The 14,741-nt window shown below is 41.2% G+C and overlaps 1 protein-coding gene across 2 annotated transcripts in view; it reads right to left on the bottom strand.

The window, feature by feature from the left end:
- The window catches only part of nkain2 (sodium/potassium transporting ATPase interacting 2), an 88,126-nt gene that overhangs the window by 52,499 nt on the left and 20,886 nt on the right, over window positions 1-14,741 (bottom strand). The window lies entirely within an intron of this gene.

The raw sequence follows: 14,741 nt of genomic DNA, 5'->3' as shown, positions 1-14,741 counted from the left end.
AGAAGAACCTGGAGAAAGACGGGAGGAGGTATGGAAAGTAGCAGAGAGGGAGTGGAGAGAAAAAACAGGTTGAGGGAGGGAGAAATGTCCAACAAACACTCTATGAGTCACACAAGGAACATCACGACAAGGAAAATAAATGTTGGTGTTCTGTTTCCTTCTCATTCATTCTGAAACCAGGATTTTTGTCCTGCCTCTCTGTATTCCTCGTAAACTTTATTCTCCTAATAAAACTCTGAAGCGATTGTGGTTTATGGTTAACTTAATTAAGGCAGCTTGCCTGCGCCGTATCCCACTGTGTACAGCAAAAGCAATCTCCTATCGATTCGGTTCACACAACGATCAATTCATCTCCATTGGAGGCTATTAGGGACCATTTGTGGCTACTTAGGGCTTGGAGAGAGAGGAAAAGACGGCAGGGAAGATGGGGCTGGCAAAGAGAGAGAGGGAAAATATATAAAAGGATGTAGAGGATAAAAAAAGCAAGGGAAGAGCAAATGGTGGGAAGGAAAGAAGGCCGGAGATGGAAAAAGACAATGATGATCATAGGTGAAAACCTTTCCATTACAGATCCAATTTCCCTACTCAGGCCCACTCATTGCCATCACAACTGCTCAATCATATCTGTAATAGCCATAAAGTCCTTAGTCACTCCGCTATAGATAGACTGCACACAACTCCTACTAAGAGTCCCACTTAAATTAAGGCCTCTAGCTCACCCAGTAAGAGCGTTCGCCCCATGTTGGTGCCCCCATGAGTCCTGCAGCGGCGTGGGTTCAAATCTGACCTGCTGCCCTTTGCTGCGTGTCACCCCCATCTCTCTCCCCCTTTCATGTCTAGCCACAGTCACTACTTAATAGGGAGAAGCCCCAAAAAAGTAATCTTAAACAAAAGCCGGACACTATATAGTATTAAGTTGCTGTGAGCTATACATTCACCACTTCTAAACAGAGGCAGAACAAACCTATTCTTGGAGCTTATTTCTCCACCGCGCTGTGCAATGCGAAACTATCTCAGAGCTGACCGAGCAAAGAGAGCAGATTTCATCAGACTCCCTGGGTCCGGTTAATTAAAGTGATGGTTCGGAGTAATTTCACCCTAGGGTCCTTTGCACCATGACCTCGAGCCAAACACCCCCCCCAGAAGCTTTTTTCACCAGGGTCTAACATTGGGAGAGTTAGCATAGAGTAGCGTTATCAGTTGAATAGCTTATTAGCGCAGGGGCTAATGGACCAACATTTGTATCTCGTAAATGACCCCACTAATAATGCCCGAAATGATACCAAACTTCTACACTAGTACAAATAGGTTATGTACTCATAAAACGATGGATTGGAAAGTCAGAATACATTTTACTATTTCCGAAAAATCAGGAATTCAATACTTAAAGATCTATTAAAGGAATAGCTCGACAAGATCGATACCACTCTTGTATCTCTCTGTTAAACATGTGAGACATGTTTTAGTGCTCATTAGAGGTGCTAGTAGGCAGATGTTTTGTACAGTGACTGTTGGACAGAAACAGGCTAGCTGTTTCCTCCTGATTCCAGTCTTTGTGCTAAGCTAACCTAACAGGCTGCTGGCTATAGCCTTTTATTAAAAGGACAGATAGGAGATTGGTATTGATCTTCTCATCTAACTCAGCATCAGAAAGGGAATAAGCGAATTCCCCAAAATGTCCAAAGGAAGAGAGTTCCAAAGTTTAAGAGACCATGATCAGAGGACTTTAGAAAGCTAATGGTGATATAAGGTTACACTATAGATCTCTAATATAGCCAGGTGTCTGACCATGCAGAGCTCTAAAAGTGATCACAATAGTCTTAAATTGGGTTCTGAATTTGATGGGGAGTCAAAGTGATGTGATCAAGATCTGAGTTGCATGAGATCTTAAGAGGCCCTGGTCAAAAGCTCTGCAGCAGCATTTTAGACAACTTGTAAATCAATCCGAAATGTCTTGCTAAGAAAAAAAGGAGTTACACTAGTCTTGGCATGACACAAAGTTTAGCAATACTGGTCAAAACTGACACCTAAAAAGCTAAAAAGTGTTGTTATGGTGTATCGTTGTGTGGTCATCAGAAAGTTTCTATTGGTGACTTAAGCTTTAATGAACTTCTCTGGTGGTCTGAGACTGGAACTGGACTTCATCTAAATAGATTTAAAAAGGGTACTAGAAACAGAAGGAGTGATCACTTTGTATATTGTAATGTCATGTGGGGAATGGTTGCTATGATGAGCGTTTGGTTTAGGTCTATTTGATCAGTTCACGGTAGCTCACAAAACAAAAATAATAACTAAATAACTGAACTGATTGGCTCAAAAAGTCGTTTTTGAAGTTGCATGGCATGTCAAAATGTGTGGAGAGTAGAAACCCAAATCACCTCTGTCCATTGGAAGAGGTTCAAAACCAATGACCTGAGGCGGTTTCTGCACCGAAGGACGAATGGCATTGTTCTGACCAACCCAAAAAAACTAAAGTAGTAGTGTAGCTGCCCCATTGAAGATAAAGTAAAGCTCAGTGTGAATGTACTCAAAACACACCAATGAAATTCAGACTTATGAAATAATTTTACACAGATGAGTATGCTTAAGCCATATTATCATTATAAATGGTACAACATGCATTATTGCCTTTACATTAAGTAGGCCTAAAAATGTGATTTAACAATACATAAAATGAATAAGATGTGAAGGAATATAAAAGTCCTTTTTTCTTCTGTTGTAGCAAAACATCTGTCATCATTATAGCACACTGCATAGTGGCCAAACAAATCAGTCAGACCCAGCACTTGTCACAGCTCAAACTGTGGATCCTGGTCCAGAGGATACGCATTTGGTTCATCTGTTTTGCACTTTTGTCAGCCCGTCATAATGTCAGCTTTTATACAGTATATCTTTCCGCCACGGCTGTCAACAGATGGAAAGAGAGGATGGAAGCAGTGTTAGCCAGTTAGCAACACCCTGTAAGTACCCAGAAGTGTCATGTGGAACAACCAAAATGGATCAAGATGGCAGTTTGTTAATGATAGCTGTGCTGTAGAGGAGCACTCGCAGGCTGTCATTATGGTCACTCATCTCTATGCTACAGCTCTAGACAGGCTACTTAGAACTGTGATGAGCAACTGCTGGCCCACAGGCAAGATCTAGTTTCTCGCCTAATATGCAATAATAAGCCCGAACACCTGAACAAATTGTAACTGCAATTTTAGTCCCACGGACGTCCGACATACTTAAATGGAATGTCATCGGAAAGACAGACTGATAGACCTTCCATAAATCTTTCTGCTGCTGGATTTACTTTTTTTCTGTCACTGTGTCTGCTTCTCTTTTTCTTGTTCTTTTGTCGATTTTATTCTCAGTTTGGAATGTCACTGACAAAAGTGCTGCAATACATTCAGCTTCTTGCACACTTGAAACAAGTGTCAGAGCACCACATGTCGAGAAGTTGTTTCAGCCCAGCAATCGAGATAAAGATGTTTCGAAGTAGACAACGTGATTTCACCTATTAACTAAATGGGCTGTGCCATGTTCGGACCATTGACTTAAAATATAACGTTGCCAGAGGTTCCATTTTACACAGAAACAACCTACTGTACGCTGACAACGTTTGCATTCCTTGTACTTTACGGTACTTTGGATAAAAGCTATTAACTAGATGTTTTTTTTTTTGCTGGTCCCATCATGTTTGTTGAACACCATTGGGTTTTGAAGGTCATCAAAATACCTGTGTCTTTGTCTGATAATAAAGAAGGGTAATTTCAACATAGTTGAATATTGTACATTGCCATTAATTCTAATAATGCACCATTCGGCCAATGTTCCCTCTGTACTTGTCCCTCTTCCCTCTGCCCCTTTGTCCTGCCACAAGCACCGGGGATCCATTTCGCATCTTCTTGTGAATTAACTGGAGTGATTAATATTCTTAGGAAATATTTCTTTATGTAAACGTGGCATTTAAATGTCAGAAACACCAGCTAATCAGTTTGGTATTTCAACAGATCTTCCCTCTCTGTCTGTGACTGTCCGCCCCTCTGTCTCTATCTATTTCTGCCGTTGCTCTTTTGTTTTCTGTCAGCTGGGCACTGCTGTCTCTTTGCCTGGAAACGACAATGGAAAAAAAGGTCTGACTTGAAATGGCATCTGGCATTATCATTTGAAAATTATTTAACTGGCCAGAAGTTGCTTTTGATTTTGATTGATATGGGATACGTTTTTAGAAGGATAATTGATAACTGATAAGTAACGATTTAGACTTTTTCCATTTTTCAAAAGAGGATAAAATAGTTGGAGCTTGTCACAGCAGATCTAGGTATACTCTTAGACTGTGAGGTACAATTGATGGCTTGTCCCCAACCCAAAATACAGACAGAGGGAGGGTTATTTATAGCATCTGAATGGTGCACACACAACAATACACCCATATGCATTCAAGTCCCCACAAATCCAAATACACGCAACTAAGCACACACACAAAACAAAAGCCAGACACCATGGATAAGCTACATAGAGCCACACACACACACACACACACACACACACACACACACACACACACACACACACACACACACACACACACACACACACACACACACACACACACACGGGGCTGGAGGACATTCTCTCTCGGCAGACTATCAATCAGATATCATTAGACTGCCTCAAACAAGAACGTGTGTGTGTGTGTGTGTGTGTGTGTGTGTGTGTGTGTGTGTGTGTGTGTGTGTGTGTGTGTTGGACTGTGTCTGCCCTGGGCTGATACTGAGCTGAATGTGTCATTAGTAATAATTGCCGGTTGCAGCAGAAGCTCTTTACAGTTATTTCCTGTGATTGACCGACTGACAATAATTAATATACATATTATTGGAAAAAAATGCTTTCTTTTTCTATTTCTTTGTCCCCCCTGCCTGGTCTCTATCGCTGCGATATTAAACAAACTATGTAGTAGCAAATACATTTTACTTCATTCTTTATACTTTGACGTCTTTGTCTTCTCCACTGCTTTCTTTTGAAAAACCTTCTCTTCCTCTATCCGTCTGTCAGATTGCCCTTTTCCGTCTGATATGGCCTGACCAAAGACACGCTGACGTTATCAGAGGCAAGCAGAACGTATGAAAGGCTTGCATTTGTCTCAATATGTTCTATCTGTTCTGCCGCTTTGATCTTAACTGGACTGATTTTGACAAAAGCACATAAGAGACGAGAAGACAACAGAGCTGGACAGCCATCGTTTGGATTAGATCACTTGTTCAATGATAGAGGAGGGGGGGGGGGTTCTTTAAATTTCTAATTATAGTTCTGATATATTATTCAGAACTCTGTGATGGATTTTTGAGCTGTTAGGGGTAAAAAACTTGAGGTGCCCTTGAGCAAGGCCCTTAACCCCAACCGCTCCAGTGGAACTGCTCAGTGGCCAGCAGATCAGACGGTACAACTTAATGACATGACACTGTCGTGAACGTGTCATAAACGTTATAAACAAGTCATAAACGTTCTGTGACTTCTGTCATTAAGTGTCATTCGGTTTTTGTCATGACAAGTTGACATTCTTTGTGTTGTCTTGATTATGACAAGTTAAGACGCGCATGAATGAATGAACGAGATTCCCACTGTCCCTACCTACTATCTAGCAAAACCACAGCCAAGGGAACGGGCTTGGCAGAACAGCGGGGAAAGAAGACCCTGTTGAGCGACATTCAATTTGTTTGGGATGTCTTTGTAATGACAACTTGACATTAACCAGGATACCATTACCAGAGGATGTCTTTGTCATGACAACTTCACATAATGTCATCCTGTTTAATGTCAAGTTGTCTTAATAAGGACACTCCAAAGAAATGTAATGTCAAGTTGTCATGACAAATACATCTTCTGGTAATGTCATCCTGGTTAATGTCAAGTTGTCATTACAAAGACATCCCAAACTAATTTAATGTCAACTTGTCATGACCAAGACAACTTCTGGTAATGTCACTTTGATTAGACAACCCAAACAATGTCAACTTGTCATGACAAAAACCGAATGACACAGAAGTCATAAACGTTTATGGCTTGTTTATAGCGTTCATGACAGTGTCATGTCATAGTTATGACACGATTATGTCGATACCTTCAAGTAAAGTGTTAGCGATCAGACTGGGGTTGTACTGGGCAGCTTCCAGGTATGAATGTGGAACTGTGTCAATATGACAGGTCGTCGTTGCAAATGAGAATTTGTTCTCAATTGACTTACCTGGATAAATAAAAGATAAAAAATTAATAAATAAATAACAAAAGCCCCATGGTTGAACATTCAAAAATGTTTTCAAACACATGTCAGGAGTTATACAATTTGTGCAAACGCTTTTTGTTCTTTTGCTTTTCCTCTCCTGGCTCCTTGATGGTTTGGCCATTGCCTTTTCCAGCCTTCTTTATCTTTCAACCCTCCCAGGCTCTCCCTTTCTCTCTTCTCAATTTTTTTCTTTCCTTTATGAAAAGTCCCTCTGCTCTGTCTTGCTTTTTGCTTATCAGTTTTTTCTTTACCCTTCGTTTCTCTCTTTCTCCTTAATCATTTCCTTTTCTATTTCTATCAGCCTCTCTCTCTCTTTCCTTCTTGCCTCCGCTTCCATTATCTCTCCTTCCTCATCTATCCTCCTCTCACCCCACGCCTCCGTTCTTCACTCCCTCTCCTAATCAGCCCCCCCCACACACACACACACACACACACACACACACACATTAGCATCCCTCAGTCAGTTTGTAAATGAATTATCAGCCCACCAGTGGTTTTCCTTTCGTACACTCTTATATCTTAATGGCCGATCTATGCTGGCAATGCTTTTATGAGGATAAAATGTTTGTGTGTGTGTGTGTGTGTGTGTGTGTGTGTGCTGGTTAGAACGAGGGGGGTTCAACTGCTGCATGATGAATAGGAAGTATAAGGAGGACCTCTATAGCACCCAGGGGCTCTCGTTGTGTGTGTTTGTGTGTGTGTGTGTGTGTGTGTGTGTGTGGAAGCGGTGTGTGTTCGTTAATGTCTAAATGTTTAGTGTGCGGTTCATTGTATGAGCCTGGATTTTGTCTGATTTCTGTGTGCATTAGCAATGTAATGGTAGTGCACATGGTGAGTTTTTAATATATGTGTGTTTGTGTGTGTGTGTGTGTGAGAGGAGTAGCGAGATTTGTAGGGTGGAAATGACACCAGGCAAACCCACAGATGGACGCCCAGCAGGCTAAGAAACAGGGCTGCACTAACACATCAAAACACACACACACACACACACACACACACACACACACACACACACACACACACAATGGTAAGTAGATGTTCTCTCTGAATAACCTCATGAGAGCCAAATTAAATCAACCACATCATTGGTGGTTGTGTGTGTGTGTGCATGTAACACATGCACAATTTTTGGTAACGACGATTACTTTTAGTCAATACATAATATAAAACCTGAAAGCGTGTGAGTTGCATGTTAGTTTATTGTATCCTAGAACTGACTGGAGCTTGAAAACAGCCAGGTAGACTTTTACAACACAAACTATTCTCTAAAAGGTTTCAGCTCCTTCAGTAAGTCAGGAGACAATAGCATCAGTGTGGTTTATTGTGTTTTGGTCGTGGGCCAAGACTAAATTAACTCTGTGTCCCGGGCTGAATGGGAGACATGAAAAGCACCTGTGGTGTCCCAGCTGACAATGAACTGCCTGCCAACTTTGTCACCTTATTTAAATGAGCTTCATTGTCCTCACAGCGCTCATAGCATCAATGGGCGCCGGGTGCTTTATGTCCTCTTGCTCACTGTTATGAAGCAGAAAATGTGGCCATATTTCCATAATATTACTCTGGCTGCTATCACCGAGGCCACACTGCTGATCGCCTATTCGCTGTCAGTGGAGCACATCCAGCCGGCACTTGGTCCTGGTGTGTGTGGACATGAAGCCTCGTCTGTGTGTTTATTGTACAAAAACGCCCACAAGCAGATTGCACTTAAGCCATTTACGCTGCTGTAAATCTGGAAGCCTCTGCAGCTACCTGCTACTACAGGCCAAACAGACAGTTTCCCATTAGGCCAAACATGTTTTCAGTTCAGGACTGAGCTGGACGAGCCTGGTCTCTGCTTTCCCGGCATACTTGACCTGGTTTCCAAACCGGGTTGTCCACAAATCCATCAATTACCTGTGATTTGTTTTCTACGTTGTTTCTGGCATAGCTTCAGAGAAACTGATTCATTTGTAGGACAAACTAGGGCTACAGGTGCTTGCTGAATCATGACAAGATGAAATCAGAGCACTAATTAATTCACAGGGAACTTTAATAAATAAACTGATACCTTATATTAGGCTGTAACTAGTGATTAGTTGTTTCATTGTTAATTGTTTGATTAACTAAAAAGTTGTTAAAAAATAGTGAAAAGTCAGGTTTTTTTTGTTGGTACTTTTACGTCCTTTAAAAAATATAAAACTGAGAAAAGTAGCGAATCCTTTCATTTGAGACCGGAGAATAGTACATTTTCTTGATAAATTACTTGAACGAATAAACACTTATCAATACCTTTGTTACAATTACTAATTGTTTCAGTTCTATTTCATATTAAACCCGGCAAATAAGTTACTGTGTGTTTGTGTGTATACGATGCCAGAGTTGCTGCCTAAAGTACTGTTTGCGTGGTCCTCTAAATGCTCGTCTGTAATGTGATTTATCAACCACTTCAATCCATCAAATGGATCTGTGTGTGTGTGTGTGTGTGTGTGTTTGTGTTTCAGCATCTGTGCCTGTGTCCATCCTCTGTGAAGCCAACTGGCCACTCCAACTGACACACTACTTAAAGATATTACTCTTTAGCCTTCAAAAACAGTCCTAGCTGTGCTAAACAAGAGCTCTTACAAAGTCTCTACTGATTTTTGTCAACACAGACAAAGAGGAAGAGGGAAAGAGTGTTTGCATGTTTGTTTTTTCATTAACCTACACGCAGGGAGTCCCGCACTTTGTTTTAGTGGCCATTTGGGATAAGAACTGTTGGAATGTTGCGCTGGGAACCTTCACTGATTTAAAATTAATGTAATTATCATAATAACTAATGGCTTTTATGCTTCAGATTAGAATCTTTGGCATCATCTTTGGTGCTCACTTCTCACTGCTGTCCACACTACTACGTTTTCATTTTTAAACAGCTTTTTGAAACAAAAAAAACAATCTCCGTCCACACAAGCGCTTAGGCTCCGTAGCAAAACTAATCTCCATCCTTATGAACACGTCTGACAATGCATATCACATGACCATTCGCATACACTGTGTACACACGGTGTAAACAGGAAGCAGATGTCTAATGTCTAATGTTAGTCTAACATTAGTCTAATGTTACTCTTTGGTTGAAAATCATGGATGTGTGATTTAAAAATAAGAAAAATTCTTTGGAGAAAGAACAACAATGGCTGATTTACTTGGACCGATGACGAGGTGGAATTTGTTACTAAAAGGTATGTAGGCCTACCTAACCGATAAGACATCGTCGTTTCCAAAGGTCTTTATTTGTGCCGTCCACACCGAACCCTGGAGATTTCAAACCAAAATGGGGTCTGCAGCGTTTCAGTTTTAGGGGCTTAGAAATCCCGTAGCAGTGTAGATACGAGGCATAAACATAGCAAAATATATTTGTTTAAAAAACGCTAGCTGCTCAGTTTCCTCTCTTAATAATTACAAGGATACTGAATCACTAATGTGTAGTACTTCTCAGCAAAAGAAGGAAGTTTATTAAATGAAAATGTCATTAAGACTAAATGTTGGGTATAGAACATGGATCTGAGAGCTATAATGAGCTCAGAGGAAATATTTAAGTTCTCCAGCAGGTTTTATTTCCCCTTTCTGTAAGAAATAAAACTACTGCCAATTTACAAACATATTCACTCACACAAGCTTCTAGTAGTGTTCAGTTGCAGGGACTGCACTAGATGCATGCAGTGATGACGGGTGGATTTTGTCCTGTTAAGCTGCATGTTAAACTGTGGGTCCAATATTGTTCTTGTCAGATAGCCTCTGCAGTGCAATGCTGAAATGGTCTCAGAATGACTCATGATCCATGTTTGAAACAAAACTGCACAGCAAACTGCAGCAAAATTAATTTGGTATTGATTTTTAATTCAAAAGGTGCAGTGTGGGGCTCTTCTTTTGTGTTCGAAAAGTTTCAAAGACGCAATTTCTTTCCCTGAAAATTGGGTGCTAAAAACTGGGGAAGTCAATTCTGTGGAGCTGCTGGAGCACTGCTACGCTGATGCTGTTATAATAAGTAGAGCCAATAATAAAAGAAGGAGCAGATTGTAAAATGTTTCTCCTTCTCCCACATACATGCTGTGCTTACAGCATGGGTGGACTTCCAAACTACTAGCAGCATATAAAGAATACGATCTTTACGATATAAAGAATTATGAAGGACTTTGACCTAAAATAACCTACTTAATATGCTCACTCTGTAGATGATGATATCCAAGTAACAACAGCACACCTTTTCCCCATTTCAATTTATTCCAATAGAGTCACCACGGCTCATGGATTTCATTAATCGCAATGCAACTTTGGTTAACTTTGATCCCCAGAGGGGACAGAGAGCCAGAGAGTCCAAAAATGGAGGATGCTACTGCTAACGCTATCTAATTAGCTTGGACCATTCACTTTTATTTAACCTCCTAACTGTTCCACAAGAGAGCAATGTTTTGCAGACAATTATGAGCCTGAGACAGGAGTCGATGGTACAAATGTGAGTGTGAACTTATTGTCTTGTTAGCGGCAGAGCTAAGCTAAAGATCTAATAAGTTTGCTTATTGACCATTAGCTAGTTTGTTAGCATGGATAGCTTCTTTTTCCCTCTTGGATCGTTTTCTATTGAATAATGGCTGTACAATGGTGAACAAAATGCCAGCAAAATGGGGAGTAAACAGAACAGTAGAGAAAATCTCCGGGAGCTATCGTAACTGACTAGCGATAGACCAACTGGCTAGTTTAGTTAGCAGTAAGCTCGCCAGCTCAACAGTAGTTCACTAACTAGCCCTGCAAGTCAGTATGTCACCTATATAACCAAATATTTTGGAAAGATGCACAGATTAATTTCACTGAAGGACTTTCTTCTTTTTTTTAAGATTATTTTTTGGGCCTTTTTAGGCCTTCATTTTCACAGGACAGATGAAGCCATGAAAGGGGAGAGAGAGAGGGGTAATGACATGCAGCAAAGGGCCGCAGGTCGGAGTCAAACCCGCGGCCGCTGTGTCAAGGAGTAAACCTCTACATATGTGCGCCCACTCTGTACTCTGTGTCCGGCCACCTGTAGGACTTTCTGGTGTTTTTTGCCGGATTTTGTTAAAGAATGAACTAGCAGGTTTAGGTTGATACCATTTCATCTTTTCCAAAATTCTTATTTTTATCTAAATGATACTAAAACTGTGTGCATGGAACCAAAGATGGAAGCTACCAATCTTTTAAGATAGCAAAAAAACAAAGTGAATGGTTCAGCCTGTAGTCTGTTAATGTGACCATTGTTTTTCTACCACAACTAAACAATTCATGGTAATATAATACATCCTCATTGGTAGTTACGGCCCTGGTTTCAACTGGAATCTGAGATTTCCAACATCTTCCAGATTTCTCTTTGTGCATCCTCAGTGCACTGCAATGAAAAAATGAAGAAACATAACTGATGAATTTGTGCACATGCACGCACGCATGCATACACGCACAGATGCTCGCTCGCACGCACGCACACACCTCAAGATGATTTACAGTATTCACACACTCACTCACAATCACTTTGAGGGTCACAATCGGCATTTTTAATAGTATAGTTTAAAAAAAAGACTAAATCTAAAATAACTTTTTGAGTAGTTTGAAAACACAACCCAGTAATTTTCATAACATAATTTCTCATTATTCAAGAAGACAGCTGTAATCAAATAAGAACAATTCAAGAATGACTTTACAAAAAGGACCATGCATTTTAAACTATGCAAAACAGTTTCTCATGAATTAGAAAGTTTTTTAGTGGGTGTGAACAAACTTTCAATAAAACTTAATGACTTAAATACAGTCGGATGATGAGCATTGTCTGTAAGTGTAATGAGACCTGTCGTGTGTAAAACAATGAACTTTGGTTGAGCCACATTACAACTTTTCTTTCTTTGTTCTTGTGGGAAACTAATCAAGTAGTCAGTGCCAGGTCTATGCATACATGATTTACAATTTACTGTGTTTACTACGGAATAAGTGTTTAAGCATCTGACACTTCTTCACAACCTTTCTGTGATAGGAAAGGAGCACTGCTTTTTGTTGTTTAACTAAATGCTGTAGGTATAAATGGAGGTTTTAATGTGATAACAATGTGTTCTCACTGAGTTTTGGAACGGATTAATGAAAACTGAGCTGTAAGTAAAAGTGGAGGGTTCTCTTGACCTTGGAAACGCAGCTTGACCAAAAACGTTAGCAACACATGCTTCCTTTAACTCATGGCCTTCCTCAGCAGATGGAGTTTGCATAGTTGTCATGGAGATATACAGTAGTTATTACATAAAATGATGGTTACGTTTTGGTTAGGTTAAGACACAAAAACAACTTGGTTAAGGAAAAATGTTGGTTTGGGTTACTTATTCAGTAAGGTTAGAGGGACATTAACCGTCAACAACCAACTGGTTATGGTTAAGGAATGATAGTTAAAAGAAACTATTGTAGACTGTCGGTAGGAAACAAACAGCTCACTCAGTCAGTAGGAAACGAACAGCTCACTCAAATTTATGGGGGGGGGGTGGGGCTTTTTTCACTCAAATATTAAAGTCTAAAGTTTTGTTTTGCACTCCAACCTCCTCCCTCTGCCGACTTTGTGGTACTATAACAACATCACACTACTTCCTCCTTTGCTTTGCTCACAATGCACAATAGTCCAATTCTGCTGGCTGCTAGAGGCCTTTATCACTTGAATATGCAGACTGATCTCATGAAATGGCGTATGTATGACACGCCAATTCGTATGCCATTATTGGCATGTTATCAAGATGCATACTCGCTTTTTAGCGTGTTTATCAACGCCGTTTGGCCTCCATTGACTAACATTACCTTGCGATTGCGTGTGAATTTACACCTTAGCGACTAGTATGAAAGGGCGAAAACATAGGACTTTCATCCAGGAGACCGGGGATCTCAACCGTCGCTTTCTTCTTTTACTAAAGCCAACCCCGTTCTTCTTTTCCTAAACCCAATCTGCACCATCACCTTTACACACACACACACACACACACACACACACACACACACACACACAAAAATACATGCAAACAGGCAGACGCTCGACACCGTAATCAACCCACCACATGCAGAATCACACACTTCACTGCTACATTCCTCTTGTTCCCAGGTCTCTAATACACACTAGCCCCACACACACTGAAGCGCACACACACACTCTCAGATGTAATCACTGTGAGTGCTGAGAGTGCATTGCAGAGGAGTGAGACTTCTAAATGCTACTGCCTGCCATCAATCATAAAATCCTTTCTGGGGATTGGACAGCTGACACTGTCTGCATTACGCATCATCTCCCTTTATTTCAATCAATCATGTCCTCTGCACTGCAAAAGGCCCACAGATTACCGAATGATATTGGCTTGCTTTCATCTGACTCAGTGAATGATTATGTCGGATTCAGAGGAGAGATTTGCTTTAATTTGTTTTGTTGTTTGTTCAGGTTATGTGTTTTTTTGGTTTTCAAATGTGCTGCCTCTGTTAGATGTGGGCAGGATAGTAACTACTGCACACTGGTAGAGATGCCTCGTGATATGATATAAATTTGGCTACACAGGATGTAGCGGTATAGAATCGATTCTTTAAAGTCTGCTGCATGAAGGTCAATGGTGTTACCCACTGAGCTACCCAGGGGCGTGGCTAGGGCGGAGTTCCAAACCTGCTCTGGGTCTGGCTAACAGTGGGTCATTCAGCAGGACACTGGCGGTTCGAATTCCAGCCAGGGTGTGGCTAGGACGTGGTTAGGGCGGGGTTTGAATCCCACTCAGAACGTGGCTAACATCAAATCCAGTGTGGGTACTTTGGCAAGACTCTTGATACTATCTGCCTACCTCGAGTATGAGATCGACACTAGGGCGGAGAATATGGAACTACTGGAATACTACACAAGTGACCCCAGGGAAAGGGGTTACATGAAGATAATGTGGGACCAATGGTTACTTCGAAACCCAACATCTAAGCTAACCAAGAAACAACTACTAGTTCAGTGTTCCAATATCTGCAGTCGCAGACTGATATCACAATTAGAGATTGAAGACGTACAACAAAGATGCTACGGCAAGGGGGAGCCAGGACTTAATGTCAGTGGAAGGGATGTCATCACCCCCCCTACAATCCAAGGTTGGGTACCAAGCCCCAATAACAGACAGGCTTAACACTGAAAGAGAGCACTAATCATGGCAGCACAAGAACAAGTTTAATAGAGGCCGGGGTCTACCATACCAGACAGGACCCCAGGTACAGGCTGTGCAAAGATGCCCCAGAGACAGTCCAGCACATAACAGCTGGGTGTAAAATGCAGGCTGGAACGCCATAACCAAGTGGCTGGCATAGTGTACAGGAACACCTGTGCCGAGTATGGGCTAGAAGCTTCAAGGTCAAAGTGCAAGGCATCTCCAAAAGTGGCAGAAAATGACAGAGCTAAGATCCTGTGGGACTTCCCGATCCAGACTGATAAAATGGTTATGGCTAACCAACCGGA

This window comes from Perca flavescens, chromosome 18 (genome assembly GCF_004354835.1).
Source record: "Perca flavescens isolate YP-PL-M2 chromosome 18, PFLA_1.0, whole genome shotgun sequence".
NCBI classification, from domain to species: Eukaryota; Metazoa; Chordata; class Actinopteri; order Perciformes; family Percidae; genus Perca; species Perca flavescens.
This window is presented reverse-complemented; position numbering and strand designations above follow the sequence as displayed.